We start from the raw sequence: 21528 nt of genomic DNA, 5'->3' as shown, positions 1-21528 counted from the left end.
TTTTCTTTCAATGTAGACTCTTAAATTTGGCACATCTTTTTAAACTGAAAGGCTCTGAAAGGGAAATAGGGGAATATTGTGTATGGCGAAGAGTTGGAAATCTGCTAACATGGGATAGAATAAGTAGATTGATCAAGTACTTCCTGTGGGCCTGTCCTGAGAAGGTACATCTGTGTCCCCAGGGAGCTATTTGCTAGGACACGGGGAAAATAAAGTGATAGGGCACTAACAAGGCTATTTTTAAATGAAAGCTTAGAGGCTGGCAATGGAAAAGCCCTCTCAGGCCATTATGCTTTCTTTTTCCTTTAGTCCTTCCAGGATATGAAATTCCTTCCCCTGTGTTTTCTTACATTAATGTCAGCGCACTGCAGGTTCTAAGCGGGAGCACTACGCAAACTGCTTCAGAGTAAAGATCATTTTCCAAATGAATTTAAAAATAATGTTTTTTAGGTCTAAAAATAACTTTGAATTCAGGATTGCCCATCCTCCCAAATAAATTGCATGAGGGCAGACTGTCCAACAGAGAGACAGGGACACAGGTTAACAATGGGATAATTCAGATTCATGAGGAAACCGAACAATTGGCTAGAATTAAAAATTACCAACCATGAGCCTGCTTGAAATGAGCATTTAATATTTAATATTCTGTGAATGAAATACTTAATTTTTTTTGTTTTTTTCATTGTGATAAAATACACATAAAATTGACCATCTTAACCATTTTTAAGCATGTAGTTTAGTGGTGCTAAATGCATTCGTAATGTGCCATTATCATCGCTGCCTGTGTACAGAACTCTTCATCTTTTAAAACTTGAACTCTGTACCCATTGAAAAATCACTCTTCATTCCCCTCCACCGCCAGCCCAGCCCCTGGCCACCCCACCCTACTTTCTGTCTCTGTGGATTGGACTGCGTGCCTCCCAGCGGCGATTTCCTGCAGCACTGGTTCCCCTGGGGCTGGCTCCCTTCCCTCGGCCCGTCTTCAGTGTTCATCCGCCTTGTGGCGTCCTGCATGATTGCCTTCTTTTTTAAGGCCAAATAATATTTCATTGTATGTGTATACTATATTTTGCTTATCCATTCATTGGTCAATGGACATTTGGTTTGCTTCTAAATTTTAACAGTTGTGAATAATGCTGCTATAAACGTGAGTGTACAGATTGCTCTTTGAGACCCTGCTTTCGGTGACTGAGTATACGCACGCAGGAGTGGAATTGCTGGGTCACACGGTAATTCTGTTTTCGATTTCTGGATGAGCCTCTGCACTGTTTTCTGCAGCGGCTGCACCCTATTGCCCTCCCACCAGCAGTGCCCAAGAGCCCCAGCACTCTACATCCTAATGGGTATGAGTCAGTATCTCGTAGTTTTCATTTGCATTTTACCGGTGACTAAGTGATGTTGATCATCTTTTCATACACTTCATGGCCATTTGTATGTCTTCTTTTGAAAAATGTCTGTTCAAGTTTTTGTTCATTTTGGAACCATATTGCTTTTTCTGTTTTTGAGTTTTAGGAGTTCTCTATATATTCTGGATATTAATCCCTTATCAGATAAATGATTTGCAAGTATTTCTCCCATTATGTGGGTTGCCTTTTTATTCTGTGGATAGTGTCTTTTAATATGCTTAATTTTAAATTTTTCATGAAGTCCAATTTGTCTATTTCTTTTGTTCCCTGCGCCTTTGGAATCATAGCCAAGAAATCATCGCCAAATCTGATGGGGCTTTTGACCTATGTTTTTCTAAACTTAAATGAAGAGTATTTATTGGTTCACAAAACTGAAACTTCCAGAGGACATACGAGCTTCAGGCACGGGTGGATCCAGGAGCACAAGCGATGTCGTCAGCACTCAGGCCTCCGTCACTTGGTCCCGCTTTCCGTGGCACTGGCTTCGTTTTCTGACCGGCCCATTTGCTATGCTGGACCCTGGCCCTGTGTTTTATTCTGAGAAGTTTTTGTAGTTTTAGGTCTTACATTTAAGTACTTGATCAATTTTGAGTTAATTTTTGCATCTGTTGTTACGTAAAGAGCCACCTTCATTCTTTTGCATGTGGATATCAAGCTTTCCCAGCACCACTTGTTGACGACTGTCTGCTCCCCTAGGGGCCTTAACGCCATCATCAAACATCGCTGGGCCGGGTGTGTGAGAGCTTATTTCCGGCCTCTCTACACCACTGGTCTGATGTCTGTCTTTAATCCAGTATCACACTGCCTTGATTACTATGTTAAGTTTTCAAATAAAAAAGTGTGAGTATTCCAGCGTTTTGGTTTTTTCTTCTCTTTTTCAAGATTGTTTTGGCTATTCTGGGCTGATTGAGATTTCATTTGAACTTTAGGATGGGTTTATCTATGTTTTTGCAAAAATTGTTACTGAGATTTTAATAGGGATCGCATTGAATCTGTAGATCACATTGGTTGGTATTGACATCTTCAACAAGATTAAATGTTATGACTCGACATCTGCCAAGGGAACCTACTTAGGAATCTATTTAGATGAAAGGGCTCCCCTCCACCGCGAAATCATTGAGTGTTAATGGCCGGCCTGCAGCCCCTTTGATAGGCCTGTGGCAACTGGCACAGATTCCTGTTGGTGTAGGTGCTTCAAAGGGAGACATTTCCTTAAGAATGTCCCTTTCTGTCCTGCTTTCCTCGTTTTTTTCTCCCCCTTTAGCGCTTGGCAGTGCGTTCTTTGATGTTCTTCTGGGTATGTCTGAGAGTTCAGCAGCTGGCAGAATGGGAGCTGCATGCTTGAAATTTCCAGTCACCCTATTGACAGCTAAGGTTTCGTTGCTCGAAGCCATTGTAGTTCCACTTTGGGAGTACTCTCTGAAAGTACCACCCACCTTTACGAAGACGTTCTGAAGAATTCACCCTTTCCCTTGGAGTGCTTCTCGGCCCTCTGGTGGATTCCCCAGGCCCTGCCTGCGGAGGTCCACCCTGTGAGGGCCCGCGGGTCCGTGGGTCTGTTATTTCAGCTTGAGAAATGCTCTGACTGTGGCCCACTCTCCTTCGCTTGAGTCTCTTCTCAAGCTTGGGATCTATTGTAGAGTCTTCTTCATTGTCACTCTATCTGTCCAAGTCATCATTTCCATTCTGTCTTGTATTTTCTACTGAAGAAGAAATTGTTGGCAAAGCAGAAGATCTTGATTCTGTTCCTTGTTCCCTCAGTTTCAACAGCTTTTTCTCTACAGCTTCCTTGTTCCCACAGCTGGGCCAGAATTCACCCCACATTTCACAGGCTGATCCTGAAGATCGTCATTAACGAGCTCTGTTGCATCTATGTCATCTTTAAGGGCTGCTCCATTCCCAAGGGGATAAAGATTTTGCTATTTGTTGTTGTAGCCATTTTTTTTGTTTTGTTTTTGGTCTACCAAGGTGTGGAGACCAACCAGTAAATCCGTTCTCACCTTCACCTCTTGATGACTGTGGAAATTCCAACTGAATGCTATCTCTTTGATGCACTCAACTTGGTCTCCTATTTTTATTTTTTTAAAAGATTTTATTTATTTATTTTTAGAGAGGGAAAGAGAGGGAGAAGGAAAGGGAGAGAAACATCAGTGTGAGTGAGAAACATCACTCAGTTGCCTCTCCAATGAGGGACCTGGTCCACAACCCAGGCATGTGCCCCAGGAATTGAACCAGCAACCTTTGGGTTCATAGGCTGGCACCCAGCCCACTGAGCCACACCAACCAATGCGGTCTCCCATTTTTAATAACTGTTAAAAAAACATTTGTGTACACTTGTTGACTCGAGCTAAAATAATGCGATTTCACCTCATTAAGTGTAGTGTTCCTTTGAAAAGCAAACAGGATACTATATAAATGGACCTCACTTAAATGTTTTGGACTTTGGACTAGTAAGTGATCACTTCATGCTCTATGAATAATCTTTTTTAGCTCTGGAACTTTTTGTGGGCTTTATTTTTTTAATTTAGACATCATATTTCATTTTTGAGAAAAACATGTCATTTCTGTGTACTTGGGAAACAGGAAGGGCAAAATGAATAATGTGAAGCTACACATTTAAACACTTTGAACCCTTACAGAAAAGATTTAAGAATTATTCTCTGCTGGATAAAAACCACTAGAGATATGAGGAACATGAAATTGTAAGCGAAAAAGTAATTTGGGTTTGTACTTTTTGTGAGTGCAAAAAGTTTCATGATGTTTATGGGAAAAGTACAGCAATAATCTCTTCTGTAACTTTTATTAATGTAATGCCATTATTGTAGCCCTGCTGTACTCACTTTTTTGTTTTAAGATTTTATTTATTTATTTTTAGAGAGGGGAAAGGAAGGAGAAAGAAAGAGAAACATTAGTGTGTGGTTGCCTCTCCCGCGCCCCCTGCTGGGGACCAGGCCCGTACCCCAGGCCTGTGCCCTGACTGGGAATTAAACCCACTACCCTTTGGTTCGCAGGCCGGCGCTCAATCCACTGAGTCACCCCAGCCAGAGCTGCTGTACTCACTTTTTAAATGATTTCTAGTATCTTGAATGCCCTATTTCCGTAAGGCCCATTTGAATGCAGTTGAATTTTAAAAGGGATCTTTTAGTGTAACATTTATGTACATGTTTTAAAGGACTGTTAGCTGGCTGTACATGTTTTTACAAGCTGTTTAGCTAGGTTTAAGGCTATAATTGAAAAACTGTTCTTTTTATTTACAGCAAAAAATATTTTCAATCCAATTAGCTACCCAAACATTTTTTTAGATAAATAAGTATGTGTTTGCTTAGAAGTTAGAAGCTTTACACACTGGTCTTAGCTTCTATTTAGAGTCCTTAGTGCATTGTCTTCTGTTACTAAAACAAATTTTGCCAAGTTTTTTTGTCCCCTATTTTCCAACATAATTGGATTTCAAAAGTGCAGAAGGTATTTGCTTTTCAATTACATAGTAAACTTTTCTTGGATCTACAGTAGTTAATACATGAATTTGTAAAATGAATATGAAGTGGGCATTATGATTTTTGTGTGTTCTTGAAGTTGGTTATCTTTATTCTTTGTGGTGGTTTTGGTTTTTTTTTTAGGTTGGTTAAGTAATTGAAATTTCAACAGACTCAAGTAAAACAAAAATTTTAAACTTACTCATTTGAGTTATTAATTTTACAGTCTTTGGCCATAAAGCACAGTAAAAATGTAAGTTATTTTAAAATATCATCTGAAATAAAAAGGTACTTTGAAAAGGGGAAAAAGCTGAAGGTGAATATTTAGATCAGCACACAATTTTGGTTTGTATTAACCCTATTCTGATAGTTAGCTTTTAGATATTTTGTAGACATTTTTCACTTGGCAATTTACAAGAAGCGCCTGTAGGCTGGGTCCTGGCTTGGAACCGCTTGCCTCTCTGAGGAAGAGAGATGAGCCACAGAGGGGCACATTTTACCCAACTTTTCTGCCATAAGGTAGTAGCAGTCTACTTTCACTTGCTTTGTTTTTCGACTGTTTCCCATTTTGTCTTCAATCTTTTGTTTAAAATAGAAATTGTGAGAAGCTGCATTTAATGTTTAAAAATGTGGGATGATAAATCAGACTTAATATGTATGTAAGATTGATTTTCTAATAGGAAAGCTAGGGTCCAAAATAGCAAAAGTAGGACCAGGTTAAAAAATGTAGTCTCTTTTTTTTAAATGTGTATCTGGTCTTTTGTCTGCACCTGTTTTATTCCATTAGAATAAATGTATCCTTGATGTCAATGCAAAACATTTTTTCCTGATTAAACTGTAGATATAGGCTTCATAATACAATTCAACAATAAAAAGTAACCTCTAAAAAGAAGATTAAATATTCTAATCCATGAACATAGTATGTATTTCCATTTATTTATGTCTCCTTGAACTTCTTCCAGCAATGTTTTGTAGTTTCCCCCTCCCCGGTTAAAAATATTTCTGCATCTTTAGTTCTTTTATCTGTTATTGTAAATGGAATTGTTTTTGTAGTTTCCTATTCAGATTCTCATTGTTCATGTATAGAAATGCAACTGATTTTTCCATGTCTACTGTGTGTTCTGCTACTTTACTGAATTCATTGATTAGCTCTCATATCTTTTTATGGAGTTGTTAGGGTTTTCTACACAAAAGATCATGTCATCTGCAAACAGATACCTTTGCATCTTTCTTTTCTATGTGGATGCTTTTTATTTCTTTTGCCAGCCTAATTGTTCTGGTTAGAGCTTCCAGTGCTTTGCTGAATAGAAGTGGTGAAAGTGGGCATCCTTACTTTGTTCCTGATCTTAGAGGAAGTTTTTAGTCCTTCACCATCAGGTGTGGTTTGCTGTGGATTTTTCTTCTGTGGCTTTTATTGTGTTGATTCTTATCACATTGACACATTGACATCTTATTCCATTTATTTCTACTTAGTTGAGTTTTTTAAATCTTGAAAGGGTATTAAGTTTTGTCAAATGCCTTTTTTTTTTGCATACATTGAGATGATCATTTGTTTTATTTCCTTTTGATATGGCATATTACATTGGTTGAACCATCCTCGCATTGAAAGAACAATCTTGCTTGGTCATGCTTTATAATCCTTTTTAATATGCTACTGAATTATACTTGCTAGTGTTTTGTGGAGGATTTTTGCATCAGTGTTTGTAGGGGATATTGGTTTGTCATTTTTTTTATAGTTCCTTTGTCTGGATTTTGCAGCAAGGTTATTCTTGTCTTATAAAAAACTAGTTAGTCAAAACTAGTTAGTCTTCTAGTCAGTTTTTTTAAGTTTAAGGACAGTTATTAGTTCTTTAAATGTTTGGTAGAATTCACCACTGAAGCTTTTGTTAGGAAGATTTTTTTTTATTGCTGATTCAATCTCTGTAGTAGTTACCAGTCTATTCAGATTTTCTGTTTTCACGATTTAGTCTTGGTAGGGTATTTTGTTTGTTTGTTTTTAGGAATATAGCTATCTATGTTATTCAATTTGCTGCATACAGTGTTCATAGTACTCTCTTATAATCCTTTTTATTTTTATAGAATGGGTAACAATGTCCTCCTTTTCTGATCTTAGTAATTTGATTCTTCTTTTTATTCTTCTTAGTCCACCTACCTAAAGGTTTGTCAATTTTGTTGATCTTTTTGAAGAACCAAATTTTGTTTTCATTGACTTTTTTCCTGTTGTTTTTCTATTATCTAGTTCATTTATCTGTGTGCTTATATTTATTATTTTACCATCTTCTAGCTTTGCCTTTAATTTGTTCTTTTTCTAGGTCCTTGAGTTGTAAACTTAGGTTGATGATTTGAGATCTTTCTTGTATCATAACATAAGTGTTTGTAGCTATAGAGTTCCCCCTCAGGCCTACTTTTGCAGCATCTCGTAAGCTTTGATATGTTGTGTTTTAGTTTTCAGTCATTTCTAAGAATTTGTTATTATTTCTTGTGCTTTCTTCCTTGATTCATTGGTTATTTAAGACTTTAATTTATACAAATTGGGATTTTTCCAGTTTTATCTTGTTATTAATTTCTAATTTTATCTGTGGTTGGAGAAGATGCTTTGTATCATAACTTTTTTATGTATCAATATTTAAAATATTCAGATGTAACCTATGGTCTGTCCTGGAAAATGTCTCATGTGCACTTGAGGAGAATGTATGTGCTGTTCTTGAGTAGAGTGTTCTAATATATGTCAGATCTAACTGTTTTATTGTGCTGTTTAAATCCCCTGTTCTTTGCTTCTGCATGGTGGTTCTTTCAATTAGTGTGAGTAGAGTATTGAAGTCCCCAACTATTATTATAGAACTATTTGTCCTACAATTCTGTCCGTTTTTGCCTCAAATATTTTGCTGGTCTTTTATTAAGAATGTAAATGTTTATTATATCTTTTTGTTCTATTGAATCTGTAAATGTCTTTCTTTGTTTATTGTGATATTTTTTCAGTTTAAAGATTATTTTGTTATATTTTAGTTACAGCTACTTTTTGCCCCTGCTCGCTAACACTGTGTGTGGAGAGCGTCTCTCCTGCCCTTCATGTTCAGCCCATTGACATCTTTAAAATCTATTGGGTTTTTAAAATCTATTCTGCTAAATTATGTTATTTAATTCAAGACTTTAACCCATTTAGATTTAGAGTAATTACTGCTAAGGAAGGTCTTACTTTTGCAACTGTGCTGATTGTTGTCTTTCTTTTTTTAAAGTATATTTTATTGATTATGCTATGTGTTACTTGTTTTCTGTATGTACTGTGGATTTTTGTCCATCAATTCCTGAATTACTCTCTTCTTTTTGTTTAGCTGATTTTTTTGTATTGAAATATTTTGATTCCCTTTTCATTTTCTTTTGTGTCTATTCTATAGCCATCTTCCTTGTGGTTACCATGGGGATTACATTTAACATCATCAAGTTATAACACTTGACTTTGAATTTATAGGAGCTTAACTTCAATAGTAAACAAAAACCCTGCTTCTCTATAGGTCTGCCCCCGCCCCTTTGGGCTGCTGATGTCACAAAATTACATCTTCATACACTGTGTGCCCCAAAACATAACCTAGTAATTCTTTTAAATGCATCAGTCTTCTAACTGTATAGGAAAGAAGATTTGGAATTACAAACTAAAGTTACAAGCTTTGAGGCTAAAAGTTGTTTGGGTTTGTTTGTTTGTTTTTTTTTGACAATGTATTAGTTTCTTGAACATTATAGAAAGCAGAAAGTGGAGTTAAAAACCATTGTTGTAGTAATTCTACATTTTGTAATTGGGCATGAATTACCTTTTTTAAGATCTTTATTTCTTTTTTTATTAAATATATTGGGGTGCCATTGGTTAATAAAAGATCTTTTTATCTTTATACGGCTTAACATTATTTTTTCTTTTATCCTCACTCGGGACATTTATTGATTTTAGAGAGAAAGGAAGGGAGAGAGAGCAAGACAGAGACAGAGAAACATCGATGTGAAGGGAAACATCGATCAGTTGACTTCCACGTGTGCCCCAACTGGGAATCGAACCCACAACCTTTTGGTGTGGGGGATGACACGCCAACCAACTGAGCCACCCGACCAGGGTTTCACACTACTTTTTAATCTCATTTCATTATACCCTGCAGGACTCCAGTGAGTATTTATTGCAGGGCAGGTCTAGTGATAAACTCTCTCAGCTTTTATTTACCTGGGAATGTCTTAATTTCTCGCTCATTTTTTATTCAGGTATAACTGAAATATATTAGTTTTAGGTATACAACATAATGATTCCATACTTGTACACACTGAAAATGCTTATCACAATAAGGCTAGTTAACATCCTTCACCATACATAATTATAAAATTTTTTCCTTGTAACGATAACTTTTATAATTTACTGTCCTAGCAACTTCCAAATATGCAGTACGGTATAATGACCTATAGTCACTGTGCTGAATATTACATGCCCACGACTTATTTTATGACTGGGAATTTGTACCTTTAACCCACTTCACCCATTTTGTCCTCTGCTCTTCATCTGCCTCTGGCAACCGCCCATCTGTTCCCTCGGGGTATGAGCGACTGTTGTTTGTTTTGGTTTTTATGTTTCACATAGAGGTTAGGTCATACAGTACTTTTCTTTCTTTGACTGACATATTTCATTTGGCATAATACCCTCTAGGTCCATCCATGCTGTCGCAAATAGTAAGATTTCATTCTTTTTTATGGCTGAGTAATATTCTATAGTGTATATGTACCAAAACTTTTTTATCCACTTGCTATTGATGGGCACTTGGGTTGCCTTCAGATCTTAGCTGTTGGAAACAATACTGCATTGAACATATAAGTGAACATATTATTTTCTTTCCTTTTAAAAATTCTTTTATTTTTACAGTTTACATTTAATATTGCTTTTGCTAGTTACAAGTGTGTAGCATAGTGGTTAGACAATCATTACAGATTGTTCCCCCTGATATTTCCTGTCCCCCCCGGCACCATACAGTTATTAGAATGTTACTGATGATGTTCCCCATGCTGTATTTTACGTCACCGTGACGATGTTGTAACTACCAGTCATAGTTCTGAATTCCTTACCCTTGTCACCCAGCCCCCCACCCAGCCGCAGCCTCTGGTATTCTTTTCAATTAGTGTTGTGGGTTTCCTCAGTTATGTCTCCAGAAGTGGAATCACTAGATCATAAGGCAGTGCCATTTTTAATTTTTTTGAGGAAACTACCTACTATTTTTCATAGTCCTGCACCAGTCTGCATTCCCACCAACAGTTAATAAGGGTTTCTTTTTCTCCACATCCTCCCAGCACTTGTTGTTTATTGATTTGTTGATGATGGCCATTCTGACAGGTGTGAAGTGGTATCTCATTGTTGTTTTGATTTCCATTTCTCTAACGATTACTGATGTCGAACATCTTTTCATATACCTATTGTCCAGTTGTATGTTCTCTTTGGAGAAGTGTCTGTTCAGGTCCTCTGCCTATTTTATAATTGCATTTTTATTTTTGTTGTTTTTGGGGGGGGCATTTGGTATTGAGTTGTCAGAATTTTTTATAAATTTTGGATATTAACCCCTTATCAGATGTACCATTGGTGAATGTTTTCCCCCTCAGCAGTCTTTTTATTTTGTTGATGGTTTCCTTTGCTGCACAAAAACTTTTTAGTTTGATGTAGTACCATTTGTTTATTTTTTCTTTTGTTTCCCTTGCCTGAGTTGATACATCTGAAAAAATATTACTAAGAGAAATGTCCAAGATTTTACTGCTTATGTTTTCTTCTAGGAGTTTTACGGTTTCAAGTCTTAACATTTAAGTCTTTAATCCATTTAGAATTTACTTTTGTATATGGTATAAGAAGGCTGTCTAGTTTTATTTATATTTCTTGCACATACCCAAATTTCTGAACACCATATATTGAATAGACCATCCTTACCTCACTGTACATTTTTGTCTCTTTTGTCAAATATTATTTGACCATAAAGGCATGGGTTTATTTCTGGGCTCTCTATTCTGTTCCATTGATCTATATTCTGTTTTTATGCCAGTATCATGCTGGTTTTTTAAAAAAGATTTTATGTATTTATTTTTAGAGAAAGGAGAAGGGAGGGAGAAAGTAAGGGAGAGAAACTTTGATGTGAAAGAAACATCAATTGGTTGCCTCTTGTGTCGTCTGCAGATAATAACTGTTTACTTCTTTCTTTACAATTTGAATGCCTTTTATTTTTGTTTCTTGTCTGATTACCATGGCTAACTTTCATTCTACAATATGTGGAATAATAGTGGTGAAAGTAGACATCCCTGTCTTATTCCCAAATGTAAGGGAAATGCTCATAGTTTTTGCCCATTGAGTATGATGTCGGCTGTACATTTGTCATATATGGCCTTCATTGTGTTGAGGTATGTTCCCTCTATTTCCATTTTGTTGAGGATTTTTATCATAAATGGGTGCTGTCTTTTTATGAAATGCTTTTTCTACATCTATTGATATGACCATGTGGTTTTTAAACTTTATTTTGTTTATGTGGTGTATCACATTTATTGATTTGTGGATATTGTACCAACCCTTGCATTCTAGGAATAAATCCCACTTCATGGTGTATGACTTTTTTAATGTATTGCTGGATCGGTTGGCTAATATTTTGTTGAGGATTTTAGCCTCTATGCTCATCAGGGATATTGGCCTGTAATTTTTTTCCTTTGTAGTGTCTTTATCTGATTTTGGAATTAGGATAGTGCCAGCCTCGTAAAATGAACTTGGGAGTCTTCCCACCTCTTGAATTTTTGGGAATAGTTTGAGAAAGAGAGGTGTTGGTTCTTCTTTGAATGCTTGGTAAAATTCACCTGTGTAACCATCCAGTCCAGGACTTATGTTTGTTGGGAGGTGGGGGTTTTTTTGGTGTGTTCTTTTTTTTGTTTTTTTGTTTGTTTGTTTGTTTTAGAGAGAAGGGAAGGGAGGGAGAAAGAGAGGGAGAGAAGCATCTATGTGTGGTTGTCTCGTGGTCACACTGCCGGGGGACCTGGCCTGCAACTCAGGCATGTACCCTGACTGGGAATCAGATTGGTGGCCCTTTTGTTTGCAGGCTGGCACTCAATCCACTGAGCCACACCAGCCAAGGCAAGGGATTTTTTTGATTACTGTTTCAGTTTCACTAATTGTAATATCTCTGTTCAGATTCTCTGATTCTTTCTGATTCAATTTTAAAAGATTGTATGTCTCCAGAAGTTTACCCATTTCTTCCACATTGTCCAATTTGTTGGCATATAGTTCTTATTTTCCTACAATCCTTTGTATTTTTGGTGTCAGTTTTTACTTCTTCTTTTTCCTTTCTGATTTTATTTATTTGATTCTTTTTTTTTTTTAATTGATGAGCCTGGTTCAAGGTTTGTCTATCTTCTTTATCTTTTTAATAAACCAGCTCTTGGTTTCACTGATGTTTTATATTGTTCTTTTAGACTTATTTTGTTTATTTCTGCTCTGATCTTTATTATTTTCTTCCTTGTACTCATGTTGGGCTTTTATGGTTGTTCTTTTTAAAGTTTCTTCAGTGTAAATTCAGACTGTTTATTTGTGGTTTTCCTTGTTCCCCGTCAGGAGCGCCTTTTGTTGTGCCCCGCGGCTTTTCAGGTCGCTGTGTTCTCATTTGTATTTGCTTCAAGGTGTCTTTTGATTTCTTCCTTGATCTCATTTGTTGTTTAGTGACGTATTATTTAGCACCCGTGTCTTTGTTTTTCAGGGTACTTTTTTTTTGTGATTGACTTTTAGTGTTATACCATTATGGCCAGAAAGAAATGCTTGATGTGATTTCAGTCTCCTTAAGTTTATTGAGACTTGTTTTGTGTCCTAGCATTTGGTACAGTCTAGAAAATATTCCATGAGCTCTTGAAAAGAATATAATGTTCTGCTTTGGGATGAGATGCTCTGTAGATATCAATTAAATCCATCTGGTCTAGTCTGTCATTTAAACCCACCATTTCCTTGTTGATTTGCTAACTGAAAGATATCTCCATTGATGTGAATGGGTTGTTAAAACCTTCTGCTGTCCTTCAAGATTTGCTTTGCATATTTAGATGCTCCTATGTTGGGTGCATAAATGTTTACAAGGGTTGTTGTTGTTTTATTGCTCCCTTTATCATTATGTAGTGTCCTTCTTTGTCTCCTACTATACCCTTCGGTTTAGACTCTGTATGGTCAGATGTATGTACTGCTATTCCAGCGTTTAAAAATTTTTTATTTGTGTGAAATATTTTTTCCATCCTTTTACTTTTAGTTTGTGTGTATGTTTCCTTCCAATGTGGGTCTCTTGTAGACAGCATATACAGGATCAGTCCAGAAAGTATCCAGCCATATACTATGAAAAATAGAGACATTTATTGAAGAACATACAAGGTACAAGACACTTTACACAGGACAGTGATGCTTTGGACCCCTTCAAAGTAGGCACTGTGTTGACCTCACACAGTTCTCCCACTTGCCATCAGCTGTGCCATCATATTTTCCTGAATCCCATCGACAGTCTGAAATTGCTTCCCTTTTAGAGGTGATTTTAGTTTTGGAAAAAACCAGAAGTTGCAGAATGCCAAAGCCAGGCCATAGCAGGACTAAGTCACCTGGGTGATTTGATGTTTCACAAAAATCTGCACGAGACATGATGAGTGAGCAGGTGCATTGTCGTGATGAAACTGCCAATCACCAGTCGCTCATAGCTGCGGCCTTCTGAATCATCTGAATAGTTTCCTCAGAGGAATGTTCAAGATTTGATGCGTTGTTGCTCTACTTGCTCAGTCGTTTTGAATGCAGTGGCCACACAGGGCACAAGCTCACTCAATGGGGCCTACCACCCCCGCTGACTAGTACAGCGAAGTCATTATTGTTCATGCACGTGCATTCCAGCCCACTCTCCTTCGCTGCTAGGGTATGTCAGTCGTGCCAGCCATTCTTGTTATATTAGAAATGGTTGGGCTTTTTGTGGACAGACCTCATATATGGATCTCGCCTTCTTACCCACTCAGCTACACTATGTCTTTTGATTGGATCACTCATGCCACTTACATTTAAAGTAGTTATTGATAGCTATGTATTTATTGCCATTTTATTCTTTTAACTGTGTTACTCTGTTTTTTTTACTTCTACTGCTTAACGCAGGCCCTTTAACATTTCTTGTAATACTAGTTTTGTGGTAACAAATTCCTTTTTTTTCCTTGTATGTGAAGCTCTTTATTTTTCTCTTTTAATTTTAAATGATATGCTTGCTGGGTAAACTAGTATTGGGTATAGGTCCTTGCTTTTCATCACTTTGAATATTTTATGTTAATCCCTTCTGGCCTGAAATGTTTCTGTTGAGAAATCAGCTGACAGTCTTCTCCCTTGTAGGTAATTAACTGTCTTTTTCTTGTGGCTTTCAGATTCTCTTTTTGTCTTTAACCTTTGCAATTTTAATTATGACGTGTCTTGGTATGGGTCTCTTTGGATTCATCTTGTTTTGGACTCCGCTCTTTATGGACTTGTGTGTCTGTTTCCTTCACTAGTTTAGGGAAGGTTTTGGTCATTATTTCTTTAAATAAGTTCTTGATCCCTTGTGCACTCCCTTCTTCTGGTACCTCTGTGATATGGATGTTGTGATGCTTCATGCTGTCCCAAAGGTCCCTTAAACGATTCTTGTTCTTTTTAACTTTTTTTCTTTTTGTTGTCATGATTGAATGTTTTCTTCTACCTTGCCTTCCTAATCACTCATTCAGTCCTCTGCTTCATCCATCCTATTGTTTATTACTTCCAGTGTATTCTTGATGGAGATAATTGTGTTCTTTATTTCTGTTTCTTTTTATGGTTCCTGTGTCCTTTTCCATGCTGTTGTAGTTCTCACTAAGTTCCTTGAGCATCCTTATAACCATTGCTTTGATCTCAGTAACTATTAAATTGCTTACCTCCATATCATTTAGTGTTTTTTTGGAGACAACTTTTGTTCTTTCATTTGGGCCCTGTTTTTTTTTACCTTCTTGCTGTGTTTGTTACCCGAGAGATCTACTATTACTCCCAGCCTTCATGGAGTGGCCTTTATGTAATAGGAGCCCCACCTGACCCAGCGTTGCGGTCTCCTTGACCACCGGAGCTGGGTGCTCCAGCAAGGTCCCCTGTGTGAGTCATGTGGGCCCCCTCTTGTAATTGAGGCGTGATCACTACTGGCTCATTTGTGTGTGGTATTGACCATCAGGCTGGCTGGCTGTGAGGCTTAGCTCTGACCATGGCATGCAAGCCACTGCACAGGTTGCTGATCACACAACATAAACTTTACTTCAGCAGGGTCTGGTGCCTGTTGATCTCTCCCTTTGGACATCCTGTTTGTGAAGCTTATTAGATTCTGCTCTGATGTGGTCTGAATCTGGCCACTGAGTGTGTTGGTTCTGGGCCTCTTGGGAGGGACTCTGGTGCAGCCCAGCGTCAGACACTGTGTGTGCCTGGGCCTTGGCAACCTGTTTGAAGCGACAAGTGACCCTCAGTTTGTGGCTGCCCCTGCTGGGCTTGTTGGGGGGGGGGGGGCGGGGTGGTAACCAAGCCGCTCACCAAGGCCAGGTCTCATCTGCTCCTGGCCTGGAGGCAGGTCAGCAAAAGTCCCAGTGCACCCCAAAATCCAGCTCCAGCTGCCTGTGCCTCCTGGCTCCCTGTTAGGCTGTCACTGAAAGCCTCTGGCAGAGTCTGGAGGATCGGGCTGGTGGGCCTCCTGTGAGGGGAAGGTGCTGTTCAGGCTTCAGGGGAGATATTGGGTGTAGCCCCTTCCCCAGGGCCACGTTACTCAGTCTGTCCCAGAATTTTCCTCAACCTCAGCAGGGCAGAGCTGCTAAGAGTTGGGTGGGTGGGGCCTCCAGAACCCAGGGAGTGGGTTTGCCAGAAGCTGGTGTTTTTTTATTGGATCTTTTGTGAGGGGAAGCACCAATCAGGTTCACAGGGAGTGGGGTGAGGAATGGCCCCTGCCCCAAAGCCAGCCAATTTAGTCACTGACAACCCCTGAGTCTGACCAGACCTCTATACCTGGACGAGGCAGCCGACTCCTCAGCAGGGCCTAAGCTCTGCAGGGTGAGGCGAGATAGAGTTTAGAGTACGGGGCAAGTGCTTTCCCCCAAGCTGATGCCACAGGGAGTGGCCTGCTCCACTCAAGAAAGGTAGCAGCCGCAATATTAGAGAATGACACAGCACAGGGATCCTGATGGCTGCCCTACCCACTCCAGGTCTTTCTCCAGAGCCACAAACCCCAGACTTGCCTCATGCAACTCTAGACCGCTCCGCCCTCCCTCTGCCAGAGCCTAGGTTGAGTGCCTGCAATGGAAATGTTGTGCATCGTCCTTTTAAGAGGGTGCATGGGTCTCTAACGGACTCTCTCTTTTTTTTTCTCCCTGGCAGACAGAAACCTCGTTGCTCTTCACAGCTGGAAGCGGGGCGGGGGGGGGGGGGGGGGCACCTCTTCCCAGCTCCCCAGATGCCTTTTAAGTAGGACTGCACTGGGCACTCAAGCTGCCTGCAGCTTGCTGATGTCTTTGTAGGGCCTGAGCTCGGTGGGGTGAAGCCACAGGAAGTTGGGATAGTGGGACCGGTGTATTCCCCAGGCTTATGCTGTGGAGAGGTGGTGCAGTTCAGGTGTATGTGCAGGGGAAGTGGCCCTCGCTGCAAGGCCACACAACTCAATCTCTCCCCGTTCATCTCTGACACCCCCTGTGTCTGTCCTTGAGAGCCTTCCAAAAAAACAAAAAAAAAAACCAAACCCAAAACACAACCACATGGGCCCGGGCTGACTGCGGCTAGCTGATTCCTCCGCAGGGCGCAAGCTTTGCTAGGCAGGGCCACAGGGAGTCAGGAGGGTGGACTAGTGCATCTCCACAGCCTGGCGCTGTGTGGAGGGGGGCGCTCGACGCAGGCAAGATGGCTTTCGCGGGCAATGCAGGGGAGGGACGGAGCACAGGGACAGTGGAAGTCGCCACTTCCCAAAGCCACACAAAACCCACTTTTTTCCTTCCTAACTTCAGTCTGCTTTGAGCCGTTGCCCCTTTGCCGGAGCCCAGGTCAGTGGGTGTGAACTAGATTTCGCACGCTGGCCCTGCAGGAGGGCACCTGGGCCTCCAGCAGTCTTCCATCTCGCTCTGGTGGGCGGAATCCCCGCTGCTTTTCACAGCCAGATGTCATGCGGCGTCTCTTCTCGGCACTGGTGCTTCTGGCTGGGGAGCATGGCGTGGGGTTGCCCCTCGCTCTGCAGGGCCGGTATCTGGAGGAGGGTTATCCAGAGAGACAGCTACCTTCGCGGCGGAGATATTCCTCTGAATTCTCAACCATTGCATACGGATGGGGGGCCAGCTTCTTTCCCATCTCCGCTGTTCCTACCCGTCTCAGTGGCTTCCGCTGTGTTGTCTTGGTTATGAGATTTATGTTCAGCCAGCCTTCAGTTGGTTGTTCAGGTCTGTAATTTAGTTGTAATGCCTCTTTGATTCTGGGAGTGTTACAGACACAGCCTGTCTGGGGCCCAGGTACTGTTATCGAAACAAGCCCCCTCCCCTGGGGGTCCTTCTGAGCTATGGTTTGTCTTGCCTGCCGCCATGTTAGAAATTAGGGCCCTCAATGCCAGAGTTTGGTGAAAAGGAAAGGAACTATTTATTCAAAAGTTACACAGGTTTAGGGTAATGGCGGAATGTCACTGTTAAATCTCAAAGTCCCTTTAAAACACCCACTGACACATGCAGTCCCGCCTTCCCCCGTTCAGGCCACTGTCCGGCCCTGCCAACCGGAAGTGCCGCCCCGCAGAAGATAAGCAGCAGAAGCCCGCAGCTCCCTTCTCCTGGCCCCCGCCCCCGGCGACCCGCGCAGCCCGCCGGCCTCCCGCAGTTCCCCGCGCGCCGTCGGCGGTGTTGCCGTGACCTCCAGCTCTTAATCCAGAACCACGTGGCACCTCCTCAGGGCCGTCAGCAAGAGTCCTTCCACCCCCTTTCTTCCTGCGCGGTCTCCCGTCGTTTCCCCCTTTCTCGTGGGGGCCTGCCTTTTGTTTAAGTCCCTGCACAGACCCTTTGCGGTCCCCGTTTCCAGCCCCGCCCACAGCCCCCTGCTCCTGCTCCCACTCCGCACTCTCCGCCTGTCTGGGCCGCCCCAGCGAGTCCGGGCGGGCGAGGCACGTGGCCGGGAGCGAGCCATCGCGCAGGCGCTGTAACTGGGGGAGCTGCCTCCCACTGACTTTCTGGGTTAAAGACATGCATGCCTTTCCGGCTCCGCTCAGGCGGGGAGACTAGTCTGGTCTGCTGTTACCGATATGCTAATAACTCTGCTGCTTTTCCTAGCCCCCAGGCTAGGCTTGTGGGGGGCCCGGAGCCTCTCAGCGTACACCCCGTTACAGGAGGAGGTGAGTATAACTTCCACCTGCCGACCATCATCTTGGACCTCTTTTTGAGTTCGTGTTTTTGTTGTTGTTTGGATAACTACTAGAATGTGAAATTGATGGATCATACGGTTGCTCTACTTTTAATTTTTTGAGGAAATTTCATACTCTTCTTTTATACTTGCGCCACCAATTTATGTTCCTACCAACATCCACAAAAGTTTCCTTTCCCCCACATTCTTGCCTTTTTGATAACCATTCTAACAGGCAACAGCCATTCTAACAGCCCTTTAAAAGGTGTGGTATCTCTCATTGTTATTCAGTTTGCATTTCCTCATGGACAGACAGCAGTGTGCTAATTTTGGGGGGGGGTATGGAGGTGGAAGAGGGTATAAGGGGGATAAATGGTAATGGAAAAAATACAATAAAAATAAACTATTAAAAACTTTGCATTTTCTTGATGATTAATGATGTTGAGCATCTTTTTATGTACCTGTTGGCCATATGTGTGCCTTCTTTGAGAAAAAAATCTTTTATTCCTTTGCCCATTTTTAAATCTGATTGTATAATTTAGATTAAACTCTTTATCAGATACATGACTTGCAAGTACTTTCTCCCATTCAGTAGTTGCCTTTTACTCTCTTGCTATTGCCCTCACTGTGCAGAAGCTTTTAGTTTATTTTTGTTTAATTTTGCTTTTGTTGCTTTTGCTTTTGGTGTCAGATTCAAAAAAATATCTTTACCTTGACCTGTGTCAAAAGAGTTCACTACTTATGTTTCCTTCTATAACTTGCATGGTTTTAGGTCTTACATCCATGTCTTTAATTCATTTTGGGTTAATTGTCATGTGAGGTATAAGACAGTGATCCAGTATCACTCTTTTGCAGTTTTTCCAGCATCATTTATTTATTTAACCCTCATCCAAGGACATTTTTTTTCATTGCTTTTAGAGAGGGGGGGAGGGAGAGAGAGAAACATTGATGTGAGAGAAAGGCATCAATCGGTTGCCTCCTGTATGCGCCCCCTCTGGCGATGGCACTAGGTATGCGACCTGATTGGAAATCCAACCTGCAACTTTTTGGTTACAGGATGACACTCCAACCAACAGAGCCACGCCAGCCAGGGCCTAGCACCATTTACTGAAGAGACTGCCCTTTCATTATTGTATGTTCTTCGTTGCTTTGTTTTAAATTAATTAACCATATACACATGGGCTTATTTTTAGACTCCATTAATCAATATGTCTGTTTTATGCCAGTGTCATGCTGTTTTGATTACTAAAGCTTTGTAATGTAGTTTGAAGTTAGGGAGTGTGTTCCCTCCAGCTTTGTTCTTTTCTCCCAAGATTGCTTTGGTAATTTAGGGTCTCTTTTGGTTTTATAGAAGTTTTAGGACTCTGTTCTATTTCTGTGAAAAATGCCATTGACAGTTTGATAGGATTGGCATTGATTCTGTGTATTGCTTTGGGCATTTTATCAACATTCCAGTCATTAGCACAGGGTATCTTTTCATTTATTTGTGTTTCTTCAATTTTTTTCATTTAATGTCTGGTAGTTTTCAATGTACAGGTCTTTCACTTTCCTGGTTAAATTTATTCTTAGATATTTTATTCTTTTGATACAATTATAAGTGGGATTGTTTTCTTACATCTTTTTGATAGTTCATTATTTGTGTACAGAAACACAACAGATTTATATGTATTGATTTTATACCCTGCAACTTTCCTGAATTCACTTATTCTAACAGTTTTTTGGTGGAATCTTTAGGATTCTTTATATATAATATGTAATCTACAAATAATGGCTGGTTTACCTCTTGCTTTCCTTTTTGAATGTTTATTATTTCTTTTTCTTGCCTACTTGGCCTCTCTAAGGCTTTTAATACTATGTTGGATACTAGTGGCGAGAGTGGGCAACCTTGTCTTGTTCCTTATCTTAGAGAAAAAGTTTACAGCTCTTCACCATTATGCTGTTAGCTCAGGGCTTGTCATTATGACCTTTATATGTTGAGGTACATTCCTTCCATATTCACTATGTTGAGAGGTGTTTTGTCTTTTTTAATCATAAATGAATGTTGAATTTTGACAGATGCTTTCCCTGTATCTATTAAAGTGATGACATGATTTTTATTTTTCATTTTCTTAATGTGTTATTTCAAATTAATTGATTGGCAGATGTTGACTTCTCCTTGCATCCCTAGGATAAATGCCACTTGATCATGGTGTGGTATTCTTTGAATGGACTGTTGATTTTTGTTTGCTAATATTTTGTTGAGGTTTTTTGGTTCTGTGTTTATCAGGACCTGTAATTTGCCTTTCTTGTGGCATCCTAGCCTGGTTTTGGTGTTAGGGTAATGCTGGCCTTGTAAAATGAATTGGGAGCCTGCCATCTTCTTCCATTATTTGGAACATTCGAGAAGGTTTGGTATTAACTCGTTGAATGTCTTGATAGAATTTACCAGTGAAGCTGCCTGGTCCTGGACTTTTGTTTGTTGGGGGAGGGGGTTTGGTTACTGACTCAATCATCTTAGTAGTATTTGTTTTATTCACATTTTCTATTTATGTTTCAGTCTTGGTAGATTGTGTGTTTCTAGGAATTTATCCATTTTTTTCTAGGTTATCAAATTTGATAGTATATAATAGTATTAGTTTTGTATTCTCTTTTGAATTTCTGTGGTATCAGTTATAATGTCTCTTCTTTAAATCCAGATATTTACCTCCTCAGTCCCCTCTCTTTTATCCATTGGCAAGCCTATCTGACAATTTTGTTTATATTTTTAAAAGAACTGGTTCCTAGATTCATTGATCTTTTTTACTGCATTTTTGTCTATATTACATTTATTTCTGCTTTGATCTTTACTATTTTCTTCCTTCCTTCTAGCTTTGGGCTTTATTTGTTTTTCTTTTAATAGTTCCTTAAGGTGTAAGTTTATGTTGTTTGAGATTTTTCTTGTATTTTAAGGTAGGTATTTACTACTCTGAATTTCCCTCTTAGAACTTTTGCTGCATTCTATAAATTTTGGTTTGTTGCATTTTCATTTTTGTTTGTCTCAAGGTATTTTTAAATTTCTCTTTCGATTTCTTATTTTAGCCACTGGTGGTTTAGCACCATGTTGTTTAATTTGCACATATTTATGAATTTTGCAGTTTATATTTTGCAATTGATTTGTATTTTTATACCGTTGTTGTAGGAAAAGAATGCTTGATATGATTTCAATCTTAAATTTATTAACACTTGTTTCATATTCTAACATATATATCCTGGAGAATGTTTCATATGTGTTCTCTTGCTTTTGGAT

The 21528-nt window shown here is 39.7% G+C and overlaps 1 protein-coding gene and 1 pseudogene across 3 annotated transcripts in view; one reads left to right on the top strand and one right to left on the bottom strand.

The window, feature by feature from the left end:
• Positions 1 to 21528, top strand: part of DHRS7B (dehydrogenase/reductase 7B) — a 77465-nt gene that overhangs the window by 10702 nt on the left and 45235 nt on the right. The window contains exon 1 of one of the 3 annotated variants that reach the window (XM_054571112.1): positions 18245 to 18255. The exons of the other annotated variants lie outside the window; for them this stretch is intronic. The gene's annotated coding sequence lies outside the window, so the exon portion shown is untranslated. Of the gene's footprint in view, positions 1 to 18244; positions 18256 to 21528 lie in introns of those variants that run through there. 3 annotated transcript variants of the gene reach the window in all.
• Positions 2446 to 17234, bottom strand: LOC129068716 (lamina-associated polypeptide 2, isoforms beta/gamma-like; annotated as a pseudogene).

The sequence above is a fragment of the Pteronotus mesoamericanus genome, unplaced genomic scaffold (assembly GCF_021234165.1).
Source record: "Pteronotus mesoamericanus isolate MK-2021 breed Mesoamerican mustached bat unplaced genomic scaffold, CSHL_Meso_final contig_22, whole genome shotgun sequence".
In the NCBI taxonomy this organism is placed as follows: Eukaryota; Metazoa; Chordata; class Mammalia; order Chiroptera; family Mormoopidae; genus Pteronotus; species Pteronotus mesoamericanus.
This window is presented reverse-complemented; position numbering and strand designations above follow the sequence as displayed.